We start from the raw sequence: 20,132 nt of genomic DNA on the forward strand, positions 1-20,132 counted from the left end.
TGCCAGAATCTGCCTGAAAATTGTGCCTCCTAAGTTTTGGGAATGACTTGAAGACACACGACAACAACAACATCATAGTGCACAGCAAAATCATATGCATGGAAGAAGTACTCTTCAGCAGAGCTTACTAGTAAGTAAATTTAGGATAATTGCCTTAGGACAGTAGTAAGCATGGCCTCTTCCCATCAGTTTTGGATACTTCCCTGGTTCACAGAATCTTATTTCACATCTCCAAGTTGGTGTAGAAAAGGTTATTTTCCATTTGGCCTTCCTCTGCACACACACACACACACACACACACACACAACCTGCACACTTCTTTAAGCCTCATTTTTTTCCTGGATGGACAGTCATAGAACCATAGAGTTAGAAGAGACAATCAAGTTCCAAAATCGGGTCATCACCTTGAATCTTGTTTTAAAAGCTTTAGCTAAAATCCAGAGCAAGCTAAAATTCAGAAAGTCCTAGTGACATTGAAACTGCCAGCTGTCCGTGGTATACCACTCCTTCAAATGCTGGGCTGTCTGGGAAAAATGTGTGTGTGGGGTGGGGGGGAACATCCTTCCAAAATTAAAGGTGTCGAATAAGGGGGTGTACTGGGCTACATTATATGTGAGACTCATAAATGGTTTCCTGACCCTTTAAAAACACACTCTGAACTTTAGACTCAGAAGGCTGAAAACATGTTTTCATTATTTAAGAAGGGAAGAGTAATATTAGGGTACATGGGCCATTGTATCTGACTGTCTTAATATGGGTACAGCAGCTGCTTTATGAGCTGAGTTGCAGAATCTGAACTGATCTTCCTCCTAGCTCAGCCAGTATTGTCATAATGGATCTTGCTCTGCTTCAAGGAATGCAGTCTGTTGCGGGTATGATCCATCTGCTGCTGCTTTAGTCAAAAGTGAGATTTTGTTGCAAGAGAGGCAAACGATTTCTCCTATTGAACTGTTGCTGCAGAAGTACCACAATGGAGGCATCTTTTTGTGAACTGTCAACTAGTGGGGAATAATGATGTCAGATAGGATCACAATGTGAAAATTGCAGGAAAGAACAATAAGAATTTAAGACATGCAGATAACACCATACAGCTAGCAGAAAATCACAAAGATCTGAAACAAGTAGTGAAGAAAGTCAAGGATGAAAATGCTATGGGAAGCTTAATGCTGAACATTAAGAACAAAACAATAATGACCATGGATGATTTGCATAACTTCAATGTAGATGATGAAGAACTTGAAATAGTTCAAGATTTTCCATACATTGGCTCAGCCATTAGTCAGAATAGAGATTGCAGTAAAAGAATCAGAAGACTAAGGAGTTTATTGCATGTACTTTTGTCTCTGTTCTGGGAACGGGCAGGGGATGTGCATGGCTGAGTGAAAACGGATTTTATTACATGCTAAATTGTCGGCAAGGCATCCCTGTGCCATCTCTGAACCTAACCCATCCCCAAGCTGGACTCAGGTGTGTGAATTTTGCTCAGCCAGAAAGCTTTCTTCCTCAGCCGGAAGCTTTTCGGCTGAACAAAAGTCATGTGCCTGAGCCCAGCTCGGGGATGGGTTAGGGTTGGTGATGGCATAGGGACACCCTGCCAACAGTTTAGCATGTGATAAAATCCATTTTCATTCAGCCCCATGCGTCACCTGCCTGTGCCCAAAACAGAGCCAAAAGTGCATGTGATAAACTTTTAAGATTTGGAAAGGGATTATAAAAGAACTAGACAAGATCTTGATATGCAAAGATATTTCACTGAATTCTAAAGTTAGGATTGTCCATGACATTGCACTTCCTATCACGAAACATGGATGTGAGAGCTGAACACTGAACAAAGCCGATAGGAAGAAAATCAACTGATTTGACTTGTGGTGTGTGAGAAGAGTTTGGTGGATAAAGACAAATGGGTTTGGCTAAAAAGACAAATGGGTCCTCGAACAAATGAGGCCTGAACTCTGCCTAGAAGCCAACATGACTAAGTTGAGGCAATTATACTTTGGCCACATCATAAGAATGCATGACTCACTAGAATAGATCATAATGCTGGGTAAGGTAGAAGGCATCAGAAAAAGAAGACCACATTACAGGTGGATAACCTCAATCAAGGGACCCATGGTCTTGAGTCAGTGACCTGAGCAAGGCCACTGAGGGAGTCTTTGAGATGTCTCTTTCGTAGGGTCGCCACAGGTCAAAGTCAACTTGATGGCAGTTCACACACACACACACACACACACACACACACCAGTAAAATTGCAAAAGTGATATTACTTGCTCCAAAACACACTGCAGAAACAATCCAGTTTGAGACAGCTTCAACTGCCTGGGCTCAGTGCTACAGAATCTTGGGAGTTGTAGCATATTATGGCACCAGAGTTCTCTGACAGAGAAGGCTAAATGCCTCACAAAACTACAGTTCCCAGAATTCCCTAGCACTGAGCCAGGGCAGTTAAAGTGATCTCAAACTGGATTATTTCTGCAGTATGTTTTAGACCATAATTTCACTGGCTTTTAGATTTGTAGGCTAAAAAATTCAGTCAATAAATCTGGTAGTCTGTGATAATAATAGTAACATTCCTCATGGTTACATTGACACTGAATGTTGTTGGTCTTTGTACACAACCTGGTACAGTAATGACATTCTATGACAAAGATGAATATCCTTGCCATTCGTTTGCAAACCTTTAACCTTCCACACAGCGTATAAGAGAGACTTACAAAATGATTTTTAAAAAATCGTTATCACAAAGAAAGCCTTCCCACTCACTTGCATTTTTGTTTGTTTACTCCTTTCCAAATTCTTCAAAAACTTGGGAGCAACCAGCTGCCTGGTGGAACTGTTCCACATTCTTCACCCCATAGCATACTGTCAGTTTGAGCCAAAGTCTTCACCATTCTGAGCCTGGCTTATCTTGATGAATGTTTCTTCCCGCATGAACTTTTTACCCTGTGATTTAACATCTAGCAGTAAAGTCCTCTTGTAAATACAGTCTTGAGACTAGGTTGGCTCTCAAGGCCCTCATGAAGTACATGGCATTTTCCTTGGTAGCTACGGAACTTTGGAATGCTATCTTGCAAGAGGCTGGGGTGGTTGTTTCTCCCATTGTAGGACTCTTAATAGACCACTAGTTGAACATAGTTAACAGTGTAACATGGCAGCCAAAAAAGTGAATGTGATTCTAGCCTGCATCAACAGAAGCATAGGGTCTAGACCAGGGGTAGGCAATCCTTTTGAGCCGGGGGCCGGGTTGCTGGCCCTCAGACAACTGGGGGGCTGAAGCCAAAAAATAAATAATTAAATATTTTTTTAAAATAAATAAATAAATAAATAAACCGGGACAAATGTAGGACAAAATTTTCAAATGGAGGGGACTTTTAAAATAAAAAATGGAGGACACGCAAAAAAATTTGCTGATTTTTTAAAAAAAGTTAAGATAAATGCATGTTTCTGAGGCTTCTATAGACAATTGCCCCACCATGCCCCTCGCGCGAGACGCCAAAGGCCCCGGCGGCAATCGGCGGCAGGACCGGGCTGGGGCCGGTCCCAAGGCCTCGCTGGGCCGCATCCAGCCCGCGGGCCGCAGGTTGCCTACCCCTGGTCTAGACTGAGGAAAGTAATCTCAGAACCATTGGCTCAGAAACAATCTTTGAGGATTCCTGGAGAACAGGAGAGGTCCCAGCAGACTGGAGGAGGGCAAATGTTGTCCCTATCATCAAAAAGGGAGAAAAAAGAGGACCCAAATAATTACTGCCCAGTCAACCTAACACAAAATACCAGGAAAGATTCTAGAGCAGATCATGAAACAGACAGCCTATAAAGCACTTGGAAAGGAATGCTATGATCACCAAAAGTCAACATGTGATTCTCAAAAACAAATCGTATCTCTTTTTTGACAGAGGACATGATTAAAATTCAAAACAATCTTAACAGATTAGAAAGCTGAGCCAAAATTAACAAAATGAAGTTCTACAGGAAGAAATGTAGGATATGGTACCTGGGCAGTAAAAATGCACAGATATAGGATGGGTGACACTTGGCTGTGTCATATGAAAGGGATCTATGGCTCTTAGTGGACCACAAGCTGAAGATGAGTCAGCAATGTCATGCAGCAGCTAAGAAAGCCAATGCACCTGGTTGCAGCAGTAGGAGTAGAGTGTCTAGGTCAGTGGTTCCCAAACTTTGGTTCTTTGGATGTTTTGGACTTCAGCTTCCAAAAGCCCCAGGGAGCTTAGCCAACAGCCAGGAATTCTGGAAGGTGTAGCCCAAAGTTTGGGAACCACTGGTCTGCTTCAGTCAGATCTCATCTGGAATACTGTGTCCATTTCTGGGCACTACAGTTCAAGAAGGATATTGGCTTCCTTCTAATACTCAGACCATCCACTTTGAGGAGACTGCAGACTGCAACTCTAGAAACTTCTAGTAATAGCCCCTGAAGAAGGCCAATTGGTGAGAAGGCTGAAACGTGTTGGACTTTTTAAGAGATTAAGGTTTTTGGACCATCCAAAAGCACATGGCACTTTGTTTCCTTTCCCCCCTTCTACTGTGAATAAGTGCTTTCCAGTTTTTTGTTCTGTTCCAGTTCTGGGCACTACAATTCAAGAAGGATATTGACAAGCTGGAACATGTCCAGAAGAAGGTGACCAAAATGGTGAAAGGTTTCCACTCTCTATGAGGAACTGCTTAGGGAGTTGGGTATGATTAGCCTGGGGATGAGAAGGTTAAGGGGTGACATGATAGCCATATTTAAATATTTGAAGGGATATCATATTAAAAATGAAGCAAACTTGTTTTCTTCTGTTCCAGAAACTAAAGCACAGAGCAATCGATTAAAACTACAGGAAAAGATATTCCACCTCAGCATTATGAAGAATCTCCAGATGATAAGAGCTGTTTGACAGTGGAATATACTGCCTCAGAATGTGGTAGAGTCACCCTCTTTGGAAATTTTTATACAGAGGCTGGATGACCATCTGCCGGGAGCACTTTGATTGTGCATTCCTGCATGGCAGGGGGTTGGACTGTATGGCCCTTGTGTGCCATTGTTCAACTCTATGATTTTATTATTCTGCTCAGACCTTCCTTTTTTGTTGTGTTTTGAAAAATAAATCTGCTTCTACACTTTTCTGTTCAGTACTAGTTCCTTTTTTGAACTGTATCTCTATTTTGTAATTGTTTGACCAAATAGTATGCCATCAAAGATTATTACACCACACACACACACACACACACACACACAAATATATATATATATATAGAGAGAGAGACAGAGAGATACAATCTTCATTTTCAGACAAAGAAAATGGACAAAGAAAATTGTAAAATGATGCAATTGAGCCAAAATACATGTAATGTTGAATGCATGACACAGTGATATATTTACTATTTTTCAAAAGATGTGAATAGCATTTATGGAATGGGTGGGATGGAATAGGAATCAGAGCAAGTGGAAAAGAAGGATTAGTTGTTTTATCCTCCACTATCCTCCCAACAAAAATCTCATCTATCTCAAGTTTTATTGACACAGGAGAGATGCTCTCTTGATAGGAAATATTAGGAAATCTGTGTCCCTTTCTAGACACAGAATAAAATGGTCTCTTTAAAAGAAACCACATGCATAAGATTTGCTAACTAAGGTCCAAAATACACTGCAGAAATAATCCAGTTTGAGACCTCTTTAACCGCTCTGATTCTGTGCTAGGGAATTCTGGGACCTGTAATTCTCTGAGACATTTAGCCTGCTTTGTCAGAGAGCTCTGGTGCCACAATAAACTACAGTTTCCAACATTCCCTAGCACTGAGTCAGGGTAGTTAAAGCGGTCTCAAATTGGATTATTTCTGCAGTGTGTTTTGGACCATAGTATTTCTTTTTACAATTTGTGCCTTTTTGTGGAAGAGGGATTTCTTTTCAGAAGCAAAATATGCTCTTCCTTGTTCATGATGTGCATCAATGCAATTTCATTATTCTGACCAGCAGAAAACAGACATTTTGGCTTAAACCAAACTAGTAGACTTACTGAATCTACAAGAACTCACTAGTTTATAGTTACATAGGTTCCACTGAGTCTGTGGGCTTCTACTTGGGGGCTAAGAGGTGGATTTAGGTCCACCTTAGTGTTATTGCCTAAATGTAAACAGAGTGGAACATTTTAAGGATTGCTGGAAAGACTGATCAAGCCACCCATAGCAGACAAATGTACAGTATGTCTTCCTCATTGTCTGAATATATGTGCTTCACAGTTGTCTTTTTGCACACTTTTGGTGTCATTCCGCCACCTCCTCATTTGGTCACGGTCAGTTTCCACTTACTTTATTATGAAAGGGTGATGCCAGTCAACCAAGCCACATTTTGGCTTTCAGTTGTTTCTTCACTTGTGTTCAAAACAGCTTGAGTAATCGCCATTAAACAATAAAAGCAGTAAATATAACATTCAGAGTTCACCAGGATGGATCCATTGTAAATTGTCTTGTGATTTTCTCATGAACAGAGTTAGTCAAAGGCCAAGCTGGTTTGCTCAAGAACAACCTGATCTTCTACATGAAAGCTCTGTTTCAGTTGGCTACACTCAGAGACTGGAATTCCATACCATTCTATTAGACAGCCAACAGAAATATTCATGTTTTTTTGAAGACCAAAATGGAAAACTGCCTCACCCGGGAACAGTTTTGCTTGACTCATATGGATACCCTCTAAAATTGTTGTTGTGTGCCTTCAAGTCATTCCTGACCTATGGCAATGCTAAAGCTATCACAGGGGTTTCTTGGTAAGATTTTCTTAGAGGGGGTTTGCCATGGCCTTGCTCTGAGAATGTGTGGCATGCCGAAGGTCACCCAGTGGGTTTCCATGGCTGCATGAGCATTTGAACCTTGTTCTCCAGAGTCATAGTCCAATGCTCAACCATTACTGGTTCTTGATTCCTTTGACCCCTCTAACATTGCATAGATGAAAACCAGAACACATGTGGCCAAGCAACACCACTGTGTGGTCAAGATGGCAAAAGAAGAGCTAGAAGAGGCTGCAGCAGTTGGCTTTTGCCTAAACCTGCAAGGAAGGGCAAGATTCTAACCTCCTCTCTTCCCTCTGTTGAGTTAAGTGACTGTAAAATACTTCTGAACTTTGCAGCAGTTGAAGTAAGTTGAGGACAAAAAGGGAGAGGGAGAGGAGAGATGAGGAATGAGTGGGGGGCTGTGGAGACAGATCGGGGCCATGGCAGCCAGACTGGGGCCACGGCAACCACATGCCGTGGCCTTGATCTAGCCTTTGCAGGGTACAGTGGCTCCTTTTTGCACCTTGCACAGGGTGTGATAGTCACAGCGCCGCAGCTTTATGGTGCTCCTTTGGTGCTGTGTCATGCAGACAGAAAGAGGAGTGCAGTGATGCTGTGTGCCGTGTGGTGCAGCATGCAGCATCACGCCAGCCTGGGGGCAGAGCTGGGGCACATGACATATGGACACTTCGCCCTGACTCCACCCCAGGCTGTTTTTTCTTGCTGGTCTGCACAGCCTCTGGGACATTTTAAAAGAAGCTGAATAAGTGGGGCAACTAAGGATCTATTGGGACTATCCCTGCCAGTTGGAGAGTATGTACACATATACCCCCCTCACACAGAGAGAGTTTGTAAGTGTTGATGCTATCACCACTTCATTTTTACAATGCTGTGAGGCAGATCAGCAGAAAGAGAGAGAGAGAGACTCAGAGAAAGAGAGACTGGAATCTGAATCTCCCAAATCCCAGTTTAACCACATTGAGTCATTTATTATTTGATACTATGGGGTCATATAGTGACATTGATAGACTCATACATATTTCATACTGTAGTGACAGTGGAAGGCCATTATTTGCTTCCCTGCCCTTTCATCAGCCTATTAAATATATTATATAACATTTGCTTATACTTACTCTTTGCTTATACGTGCTTACTAACATAATTTTCAAATCATGGTCTTTTCCCATGAAAGTTCATCTCACAATCATTATGTTAAAATAAACTATCACAATGCCCCATGGTCTTGCTCTTTGTGTACTATGCATGATAGGGATATCTACAAAGAACTAAAGTAACTGTTTCTCAACAGAAATTTTCCTCTGTGAAAATTGCCAATTATTCGCAGTACTTGATAGCAGGCTGAAGGGGGCCAGTTCAGGGTATACTGTGCCTACAGGCCAAAAGTCTGGGCTACATAAACAACTTTATCCATCAAAAATATTTTATCTGTTGCTTTAATTGCTTCTTTCTACTGTGATCTGATTTTGTTGTACTGAATTTATTGTTTTGCATTTTGTTATAAATTGCTATGGGACACATTTAGCTGGGGAATGGTAAACAACTGCATAAAATGTTTAAAAATAAAACCTGAAAACAAAATCTATCCCCTACCACAGGTTTGACCCATTTCTAAACATTTTATGATGCATTTAGAGGTGAGGCGAATGATGCTTTCACTGATTATTTTAACTCTATTATTGACACCCCCCCCCCGTTATTTTCAGTTGCTTTGATACCAATTGAGCAAAAAGCATGAAACAAAAATTATTAATCTGGTAGTGTAGAACACTGACTTTTAGGCCTGTCCTTTTAAGTAGATGTGCAATTTGGTTATGGATGAAATTTATATTTTAGCCCCCAAACAGGGTATCATGCCTTGCCATATGTCTGGATGTGTCAAAGGCTGCTATATCACATACTGAGGAACTGGACCAGAATGTGATATTAGTTCTCAGGTGCTCACAAAACTAAGGTCCAGTACAGTGAGCCCTTGGTATCTGTTGGGGTTTGGTTCCAGGACCCTCCATGGATACCAAAATCTGTGGATGCTCAAGTCCCATTAAATACAGTGGCATAGTACAATGGTCTCCCTTATATCTTCAAGCCATTTGGGTGGTTGCTTAAAATTCAACAATCTTCAAGCGGGGAACATGGGAGAGATAGATTGTATGGGTGGACTGTATGGAGAGCTAGAATCTCTGAGGAAATCCAGTTGTAGGAGGATAGATGCATTAATCAGAGGGAATATGCAGTCCCCTTAACTTTTACTTTGATTCTGCGGTCAGCTCTAGACTTTGCTGGAGCCTGTTGCTCACACAGAAGTGCTGCTGTAAGCACTACTTTGCCTCAAGAACACCATCTTGCTTCATGGGTAACCACTATTATTATTATATTTATTTATTTATTTATTTATATAGCGCTGTAGATAGATCATGACACAGTGGCTCTGTTGGCTACCTAAATCCAGAAAAAAATGGTTTGCAGATGGCAAAACCACATATTAATGGCTCATACTTGAGAATCTGGTATTGTACTATTTGCAGTAGGAAGGAATGGATAGGTGAAGATGACCTAGAAATAATGCAGCTTGACACCACTCTAAGTGTTGTAGCTCCATCTTATGGAATCTTGGGATGTACAGTTTTACAAGGTCTTCAGCTTTCTCTGCCAAAGAGTCCTGGTGCCTCACAAAACTACAAATGCCAGGATTCTGTAGGATGTCAGTTAAATGGTGTCAAACTGCTTTATTTCTAAACTGTAGATGCAGTGTAGAGAGCCAGCATGGCATAGTGGTTTGAGTGCTGGACTATGGCTCTGGAGATCAGGGTTCAATTCTCCATTCAGCAATGAAAACCTACTGGGAGACCTTGGGCAAGTCAAACATTCTCAGCCTCAGAAGAAGGCAATGGCAAACCTCCTCTGAACAAATCTTGCCAAGAAAACTCCATGATAAGGTCGCATTAGGGTTGCCACAAGTCAGAAATGACTGGAAGGCACACAATGCACAGGTGCAATTTATGGGAAGCAATAATGTACAGTGATTTTCAAGATGAAGCAAGACTCCGAGGGATCAGGGGTCAATTCCCAACCACACTTGACCACTGAGTGACTTTAAGCAAGTCAATAGCAATAGCAATAGCAAGTACATTTCTATACTGCTTATCAGTGCACTTAAGCACTCCCTAAGTGGTTTACAATGTGTAAGCTAATTGCCCCCAACAAGCTGGGCACTCATTTTAGCAACCTCAGAAGGATGCAAGCCTTAGTTAAACCTGAGCCCCTGGCTGGGATTGAACTCCTTATGGTTTGTGAGTGCGTGGCTCAACTCACTCTCAACTCCAGAAGAAGGCAAAGACAAACTCCCACTGAACTAATCATGCCAAGAAAACCCAGTGATAGGTTCACCTTACATCATACTTTGGAAATGAATTGGCACCACAAGGGTTATCCTCTTAGGCATTTTCCGCCAATTTTGGCTTCTGAGATCTAAGGCCCTGTCCAGATGGGCCTTTTAGCACTTAGTGAGTACGTGCTAGGGTTGCTCCCTAACCCTAGCACGTACTCCATACGTCAAAATGGCGGCGCCCTGTACAGATGGGTGCTGCCATTTTGAGGTGATGGCCACGTCGTGTCCAAACGGCACAGTGCGGCCGTTACATGCTGGCGCCCTCTCAGCAGCGCCGAAAGGAGCTTTGAAACGGAGCTCCTTTCGCCGTGTGTATTACTGGTGCGGCCTTTACACGGCTGTGCCAGCGATACAGAAGAGAAAGAGGCTGAGAGGCCCCATTCTCTCTCTCCCCACAATTGTCAGGGTGTCCTTGGGGCATGAAGCCCCAAGCACACCCCTTTCCAGGCTGCGGGGAAGCGGCATTTTTTTCCTCTTTCCCAAGGCCTGGAAAAGTGGCAGATTGGGGCCTCTGGGGCTGCCGCTGTGGCCTCTGAGGCCCTGATCCGTCAGAGAAAGGGGCGGGTGCAGGCCTAAGATTATCAAGCACCCTCTCTTATCCCAGACTTAATTTTACATGACTCCATGATTCCTGTGCAGATTGTGGAAAAATATATTTTTCAAAAAAACCAATTCATTGCATAATTTGTTAGAAAGGTGCCCCCATGCACACTCTTACCATTACAGAAAGATGTTAGTAATATATCCAGTTATGTTGCTCATTGCTTTTCCATTACTCTTTTCTGCAAGAGGAGGGATCCCTCTAAAAATGTAAGCAGTTAAGTGAAAAAATGGGAAAGGGCTGCTCAAAATACCCCCAAAGTCATTTTTTAGCCTCCAAAGAAAGGAACAAGAAAAGGCAATGAGTAAACTTGATTTAATATAGGGAGAGGAGAGTATTTGTTATCTGTCACAATGTTATTTGTAAATGTCATCATGTCATGACTGCATAAAAAGTAATACTGTTAACAGTACCTTGTTATTTCCAAGGCTTAATCCTGTGCTTCTTGTGATGCACATTGCAGATTGCTGCATATGAGAAATAATTGCAATTGGTGACCTTTGGTATCCAGATTCTAACATTTATGGATCTCAGGCAGGTGTTCTAATACAGTAGATCTATTGTAAACGTTAGAAAATGTTTTCCTGAACCAAGAGTTAAAAGGGACAGCAAAGACAAAGCTGTGTTTTGTAAACCACCAGCAATTATACTGATGCGTCTTGGTTGCATGAGTTTAGATCTTGGCAAGGTGGGCTAGTACCACACAGCCTGTCACCTCCAGACTTAAAGATAGTGGATGTTTTAATTAACAATTCCAGCTGTCTCCCGTTGGCATATCTCATGCAGTAGCATAAGCAATTCTTGGAATGATCATGACTGGGAGAAAAGAGGAAAACTTGGAGACGGGTTGTGTTTATGTGTATATGTATAGGAGAGGGGAGAGAACCCACCCCATTGTATAGCATGTGCTCCGTCTCAAATTGCAAATGCTCCGCTCTATTCAATTTTGGCAACCTGGGAGAGACAACACATAATCAGAGTGGTATGCAATCTATCCAGAAGGTTGAGAACCAGATAGGATTACACCACCAGGAAGCAAACGAGCCTTCATTTGCAAAAAAGCCACATAAAGTGAAGCAATCACTCGGTACCTCTCCAGTGATTTATAAATGAAAACAATAATTGCCACTCTTGGGGAAAAATGCCTTGATATTAATTGAAGCTTGATACGTGCATTATGTGAACATTACTTAAACATCATTTCCATCCTCTCTGCTGGCCCCTCTACTCCTCCCCTCACTCTGGAAAGCCAGCAAATTTGAAAGGGTCTCCTTTGTTCCAGTGCCAAAGACTTTACACAGAAGAACACTTGTCTTCTCTGACATCAGATTCAAGCAGTGAGGTGATACATGCTACAGTTTTACTTTCTTTACTCCCATCCCATCCTCATTCAGATGGTTTCAAGATGAAGTGTAAGGTCTTCATTTTGCCTGGTCAATAAGATGCGGACACCTGCCCACATGTCAGGGAGAGAAAAATGCACAGGGAAACATTGGGGAGGAAAGGGATGAAGGGCCAAAAAAGCTGAAAAGCTCCATTAAAAGAGAATTGGCAAAATTTCAAGAGGGATTTCAAACAACTTTTTATGTTTTTTGGAAGTATAATATAACATAATATACTTCCAGAAAACATAAAAAGTTGTTTTATGTTTGCAACAGCTCTGCAAACATAAAACTACACATTTTATATATTACAGATAGGAAAGGACAAAAGGAAAAGAGAAAAAGATAGTAGATATTGTCCAGGAAGATTTGGTTCTAAGTGGAGATTTCAAAGTGCAGTCTCTCTTCTGGGATGTTTATTTCTTATCTGTTCTTACCTGTCACACTCCTTTGTTAATCATCCCAGAGCCTTGATTGTGTTCATCAGATTTTACCTAGCAAGTATTATACAACACCCCTTATCTCCGTGTGACTTAGCTGTCTATCCCTCAATTTATTGTAACCCAATGACAAAGCTAAATGTGGTGAGCTTTTATTGACCTACTCAGCTTCCTAAAACAGGATGTGTCATTTTGGGAACAGAGATGGCCCTTTGCTTGCAGTTGCAGACTACTCAGACAGCTTCTATTGATGCTGGCTGTTTTGTAAACCCATAGAATTAAGCAAATTATTGTGCCGTCCTATGCATGTCGATTCAGAATAAAGCCCCTCCCTTACCGTGCATAAAATGTCCTACAAGAGAAAATAAATCCAGGTTTATATGATTAAATCATTAAAATTAAATACACACTGTATTTAGAATATTATTATATATATATACCTTATTTTCTTCTTCAGACATTTATAATTGTATTGTGATATTTGCCAACTTGGATTGGATAAATTCAGGGGCCATCACTGGCTTTATTCAGCATGGTTCCAGTAACAGAGGCTTTTGTCTGGTCCAACACGGCTCTTCTACACTTTTATGTGCAGGCATAAAACAGACATACCACTGAATATGTGTACAGAAGGAGGTGGACATTCCCCCTCCTTTTGTACATGCATTCTGATGACTGTCTTGAACATCTTAACAACTCCTTTGTCTTTTATTCAAATGCAAGGAAACCATATTCTTACATGAAGTAAATAAGAATAAGATGATGTCTGGATGGTGATTCTTCCTCACTTTCCTCCTTCTCCTCCTCTTGTCCTGAAAGCACTCAGGTGTTAACAAGAGCCTGATTATAGATATTCAAGGACTGTGAATTTTCTCTAAACAATGAATAAGTCCATGCTGATTCTTCAAAGAGTTTGGGAAAGTTACTTTCTTGGACTACAGCTCCCAGAGTGGATATGCTGGCTGGGGGATTCTTGGAACTGTAGTCCAAAAAGTAATATTTCAAGCTCTGGCTCTTTGCTATCTCTGTTTCAATGAATAGAGGGTACTGCCAACTCTCTGGCCCCAAGTGACCTGGAATATCAAGACAAATTCATCTCAGGTAACCGAATAAATGAATTCTGCATGGAAGAACCATGAATCACCCCAAAGCAGGTGCAACTTGGCAGTGTCCATACTTGGCAGAGTTATACCTGCCCTTAAAAAAAGTTTAATGCTTTCTTTTTGATGAAGAGAGCAATGGAGGGTCAGAGGGAAGAATGAGCAAGCTCTTCAAGAGGAAAACTTCCTTTCAGAGGAGAAGATGCCAGCAAAAGACTCTCTTGGGGTGTTTCTGAAAAGCCTGATGTTTGCAAATACTTCCATTCACTTGCTCATTCGTTCATTTCCTGCCTTTTTGCTGAATGCAATCCAAGGTTGCTGACACAAGAGTTAAAACAAAATCCATGAAGGAATATGTAGTAGTAAAAAAATTGAAATACAATTAGAAAATGCTTGTCAAAAAAAAAAAGTCTTTACTTTCTAAAAGAAGAAAAGCATGGAGGAGAACTTTCCTCTCTCTGCAACTGTGTGCGTTTTGTGCACGCTTGTGATCTGGGGCCATATTTGACCCTCCAACACCATTTTTGTGGTCCTTGGGTTCTCCAGTTTCCTTATAGCAAAATTTCTGTGCCCCCCATCCAACTCAAAGTAAAAAAGAAAAGAAAAAACCTCTGCCCTGAAGAAAACAAAAGTGGTATTCTCCCTTTTTTCAGCTTTTTTTTTGGGGGGGGGGCATTTTTAATAGTCCATGGCTTACTCAAAGGTCTTAGGAACAGAAAATTGGCTCTGGATCTACCTGTCAACCATTGCTCTAGAACCTGGATGTGATGTTACCTCCTGGTCACCTATTTGGCTGTATTTTTGTTATTGTTGATGGGAAATTCTTGCTATTGGGGCCCTCTGAAACAACATTTTGAAATTTTTTAAATGAGGTGGTTTTGTTGTTGCAGTAGTAGTTTTATGTCTGATTTTTTTGGACGTAGGTGCTGGAGACTGCGAGTGTCAGTAGGAGTTCAATGAGACTTCCTCCAAAGGCCATATACAGGCTGCATAATCCCATTCTTGCTATTCTTGCTCTATGATGTCCTTTCAGAGGTGAGGCAAACAAAACACACAATACTCTCTGCATTAGCTCAAGTGAGGTCTCACCCAGGATATGCATAAAAGCATTATAACCTTGTCAGCTTTATTTTTCATCAATTTTCTTATCGCTGCTACCATGAAATCCATCCCTGCCTCCCTGGGGTTACTCCACACAGCTGGGTCTAAATAGCTACCCCATCACATCTCACAAGTCCAAGGAATCTGGCCTAGCCAGCTCAAGTCCTCTCAGCATCTATTTGAAAGTGAGCTGTTTTGCAACAATGTGCATCACTTTATCAGCACGATAGTGTCATCTGCAAGTTTGGATAACTCCCTGGTCAGCCTTTACTCCAGATTTATTTAGCAATCTTGCTAAATCTCCCTCCCCTCTGCAAATCTTCTTTCTGATAAGTTTCTTTTTGGCTAACTGGGCTTTTACCACCTCACTTGTGGTTGTGATTCATATCCCAAATACATTGAGAAGAGTATCCCAATGGCTCCATAGATCTCTCAATAGGCTATAAAGAATCTAGAGCTGTGATATACAATGAAATGGCTGTTAACAATCTAACTTTATCAACAAACAAGCTTTTTTCTAGGAAGTCATAAGGGTATAGGGTAAAGCTGGACATAGACATGATTTCATTCTGAAATGTTGATCTCTGTTTACTTTTGCTTAACATTCACTCCTAGTTTTCTGAGTACTGTATACATTTAGCAAGCCTTTTTGCTCTGAGGAAAAGCCTGATGTACACACATTCTGTTGTTTTCAGAAGGACAAATCTTCCACATGTAGCCAGCTGTCCCAGCAACAACTCTGGAGATTCAGCTGTTATGAAAGTCAACAGAAAAGCTAGACTTAAGCTGTTGAGTGCCAACTGCTGCCTTGCAGTATTGACATTCTTCTGTGGAGTAGTTTTCTCAACAAAGACCATGTACAGATAATCCTAACACAGTCTTTTATAGCTCCAGTAGTCAAAACAGTAAGGTTCCCTTACCTGCCTCATCTTTTAAAGACATGGATCAAGAAATACATAACAAATAATAACTACTTTTTAAATTGGTTAAATGTGTATTTCACACTTCCAGGAAATAGCACTCTTGGTGACTAATAGCAGTGAAATACAACTGTCTTGTTATTAGAATTAGCTGCATGTGCTTGGAGATTTATCAGTGAAATAGCTTTATAAATAATAAAATAGAATGAATCAAGTCTTTTTTAAAGCAAAGGCCATGAAATCAAATTATTCCATACTGTTTTGCTTGTTATGTCATTAAAAGCTGAATGAAGGCCTGCTCCTCCTTTCATATGTGTTCAGAATGTGTTTTGCAAGGCCATGCATTGCTAAGTAGCACTCCAGAGTCCTCTGGAATAAAAATCACCATTCAGAAATGTACTGTTCCTTCTGCAGCTGGATTCCTGCATTGCTTTGCAAATCAGAAACAAATCCCTGAGTAGATTAAAACAAGGAGGAAAGAAGGAAAACTAGAGATTTATATTGGCACCCAGAAGACTGTAGGCCTGATCCAAGACTATGAAAATGATGTGTGAAATTCCAATGAGGACATATGGGACTTCTGTTTTAACTGGGGGAAGGAGGAGGGAATGAACATGTTGGAGATATTTACCAAAATTGAAATGCCGGGGCAGAAACAGTAATGTGTGGTAGAAATTAGGATAGTGATGGCTTTCCAAGAAGACATGTATCCTTATCCAACTTCCAGAAAGCCTATGGGATTGCATGTTACCTGCTCTAATTAGTTACAGAAGAACATTCTTGAGGCATGAAGGCACAGATTACATAAATTAACTGGTGTTTGAAGTAGGGATAGGTGAATCTGTCATTTTGCCTTTAACTCATATTATTGTTTTAAAGTAAAAAAATCTCAGATTCTTTCTATCAATATGTTTTTCATTTTTTTAAAAAATGTACTGAACAAATTTCACACCTTTCCCCACTGTTAAATTCAGTAGGCATGGTTATTCCCAGCAATAGGGACCATGTTATACCTGCCTGCTGTGCTGCTGTTAAAGATGAGAAACTCATCAGAAGAGAGAGGTGGAAATGTAATTCAGCACCACAAACGTACCTGAATCAATAGGGAGTTCAAACTCAGCCTTTGACGAGCTGAGTGTCATCTGCCTGGATGGACGGGTGAATTTGTCACTTTCAAAAAAATTTCCACATCCAAATTTTTAACATGTCAGGTTTTTGCTATCTTGGAAATTTGAGAATTTTAGCAAGTTTTTTCCAAAAACTAACTCAAATCAAATTCTCATCCACTCCCTACCCAGCAGATCTGTTTCCACATGAGAGACTGACAGAAAACCCTGGAAATGATCAATAATGTTTTAAGATCCAAGCAAGAAAGGAGGGGTGTAAATTCAACACATGAGTACATGCATACACACATGGTGTTCTTGGTGGCACCTATTACTGTGGCAGTGGGAGACTTCTATATCAGTGGGCTTTGGATTTTGGTCCATGCTTTAAAGGAGCAATCCAAGGGGCCAAGCCTATTTTGAAAATAGGGTTCAGAGTGAATTCACTGCTCCACTGACATGAAAGCTGACTTTCTGTTGACTTACTCTTTGGTATGTACCTCCTCGCATGGTACTCTGCTTATCAGAATGCTATGATCTTCACCTGAAGCTTTTCTCTGGCTTTTCTTGCTGTTTCAGGCATTACTGGGGAAAGGACCTTCTCAGTGGTGCTGGGATGTCCTCTCTGAGAAGAATTGCCTTGCAATCATTTTGTCTTTTCCACAAATCTCAGGACTTTTGATTCAATTTAGTGTGCTTTTATCATGGCTAAATTTGTCATATTTCTATGCTGTTCCTAATGATGGCTGAGCATGTTTAGACAATGTGACTGGCATTCCATTCAGTACTCATGAGACTGTAAACCAAATTTATGATCTTGTAACTTTGAAAATTCACATCTATGGTCATTAATAACTGAACGTGATTTCCCCACCCCAAAACCACCTATTAAGCCAGGCAGTGACCCAACGCAAGGTTTTCTGAAGTGGTGGGAAATGAGGACTGTAGCACTCTTCTGGTTAGAGAAGCAGTTGTGGCAGGATGCAAAAAGGATCTCATCTAGGGTTGCCATAACCCGGCTGCAACCGGGAATTTCACGATTTTGGGGCCCCCGGGCCCCTCCCGTCACGGGTGCTGCCAAAAACCGGGACCCCCCCAGTTGCAGCTGGGTTGCTGCGGCCTGCAGGGCCTCGCTGCCCTCCTCCTCCTCCTCGGGGAGGTGGGGAGGAAGAGGAGGGCAGCGAGGCCTGCCTTGGGCGGTGGAGGCGAAGCTGGAGGTGGCGCCTCCCCGCGCGACCGCGCCACCCTCCTCCTCTGCCCCTCGCCCCCAGGCCGCGCACCCACCTGCATGGAGGAGGTGAAGGCGGACAGAGCCAGTACCTCCTGCGCGGGGGCGTGCGGGGAGGAGGAGGAGAGGGGGCGGAGGAGGTGGGGGAAGGTGGCGCAGGCACGCGGGGAGGCGGGGAGGGTGGTGCGCCCGCGCACAAAAGGCATTGCCTCCGTCCGCCTTTGCCTCCCCGCGCGGCCGCACCACTCACCTCCTCCATCCCCTCTTCTCCAGGCTGTGCGGCCGCGTGGAGAAGGCGAAGGTGGAGGCGGTTCGTCTCCTGCTCGTGGCCGCGCGCCACCCTCCCCGCCTTGCGTGCGACCGCACCACCCTCCTCCTCCGCCCCGTCCACCCCATCCCCCAGGCGAATGGAGGAGGGGGAGAAGGAGGAGGTGGAGGTGGAGGTGGAGGAGGAGAGGGAGGAAAAGGAGGAGGGGAAGGTGGTGAGTGAGTGGCCAGAGGCCTCAAGGTGGGTTTTTTTTTGGGGGGGTGCTTTTAATGCTAACAAGTCTCCCTTGTTTTGACAATGATAGTGTGATGATGATGATGACGACGATGATGACGATGAAGATATGAGTCAGCCTGAGAAGCATGCAAGCACTGTTTCTGAAGCCGAGAGAGTGCCACCTTCCAAAGTTTGTTTTGGATGCTTTTAATACTAACAAGTTTCCCTTGTTTTGACAGTAATAGTGTGGTGATGATGATGATGATGATATGAGTCAGCTTGAGAGGCATGCATGCATTGTTTCAGAAACCGAGAGAGTGTGAATTTCCAAAGTGCCTTTTCTGTGTGTTTTTGGTTCTGAAGCAAGGCCAATGTAAATTGCTGTGATTTTTACAAACTCATGCGCAGTGAAGAAAAACCAAAGTCCCTTGACACACACTTCTGAGAAGAACACTTGGTGCAAGAACGGTGAAACCACCTTGACATGTTCAATATGCATAGCCATGTTAAACCATGCTAAGTGTTAAACCCAAGGGGTTTGGTTATGGAATAAGCCTCTGATGCAAGAGGGCATTTCACGAAAGCCATGTGAAATGCCTAAATGTGCTGTTGTGTGTGTTTTGGAATGGAGGTCGGGGATGTTTTGCCAGAAAGGGAAGTCCATTTCTGCCATCTGTCTAGAAATAATGCCCAAATGTCCTCCATTTTGATCATGCCTAAGAAACAGGCATTTATATTAACATTTTTTTAAAAAAGCATCATGTTTTTCATGTGGCCTCCATTTTTTAAAAAAATGTGTCCTACATTTGAAAAAAATTGTCCTACATTTGTCCCAGTTTGGAGGTCCTGACTTATGGCAACCCTAATCTCATCAGCTGCTTGTCTCAGTGCATCCATTGGCTGGGAGAATGTTTCTATCAATATTTCTCAGTGCCCTGAAAAGCAGCATCTAGAAACTCTTCAGCTAGAGTACTGCTTGCCTTGAGAGGTAGGTTGTAGGGTGGCAGAAATAGCTACAACAATGGAGCCTTGCTGTCATAGCTGGAAAATTTTAACCTATGTTTTAAAATTTTGCAATCTGCCTTAGGTGCCCTCCCCCCCCCAGTGCTGCATTTTTTTTTTATCTGCTGTCAAGTTGGCCTTGACCTATACTAATCTTATGAAAGAAAGACCTCCATGAGCCCAGGTCATCAACAACTGTTTTCAGGTCTAGCAGATCCAAGGCTGTGGCTTCCTTGAATGAGTTATTCCATCTCTTATGCCTGCGTCCTCTTTTCTTACTGCTTTCCACTGTTCCAACCAGGGACGTAGCTAGGATTTTAGGAAGGGGGGGGGTCCAGACTAAGTGCCACCATTATAATGGGGCTTGAGTGCGGCGGCGCAGCAGCACACACCATTCATTTTTCTACGTCCCTGTTCCAACCATATATCAAGGCTACATAGGCTCATTTCTTTTCAGCAAGGGCAATTACTAGGAAAATCAGTCTTAGTTTGTGCTGTTGCATCTTTTGGGGGGTGCTTTTGCAGATATTACAGTACATACATGAGATTTGAACAGGTCACGCCTGGGCTCCTAGAAGTTTGGGCTGCAGTCCTATGTGCATT

Source organism: Sceloporus undulatus, chromosome 2, assembly GCF_019175285.1.
Source record: "Sceloporus undulatus isolate JIND9_A2432 ecotype Alabama chromosome 2, SceUnd_v1.1, whole genome shotgun sequence".
Classification (NCBI taxonomy): domain Eukaryota; kingdom Metazoa; phylum Chordata; class Lepidosauria; order Squamata; family Phrynosomatidae; genus Sceloporus; species Sceloporus undulatus.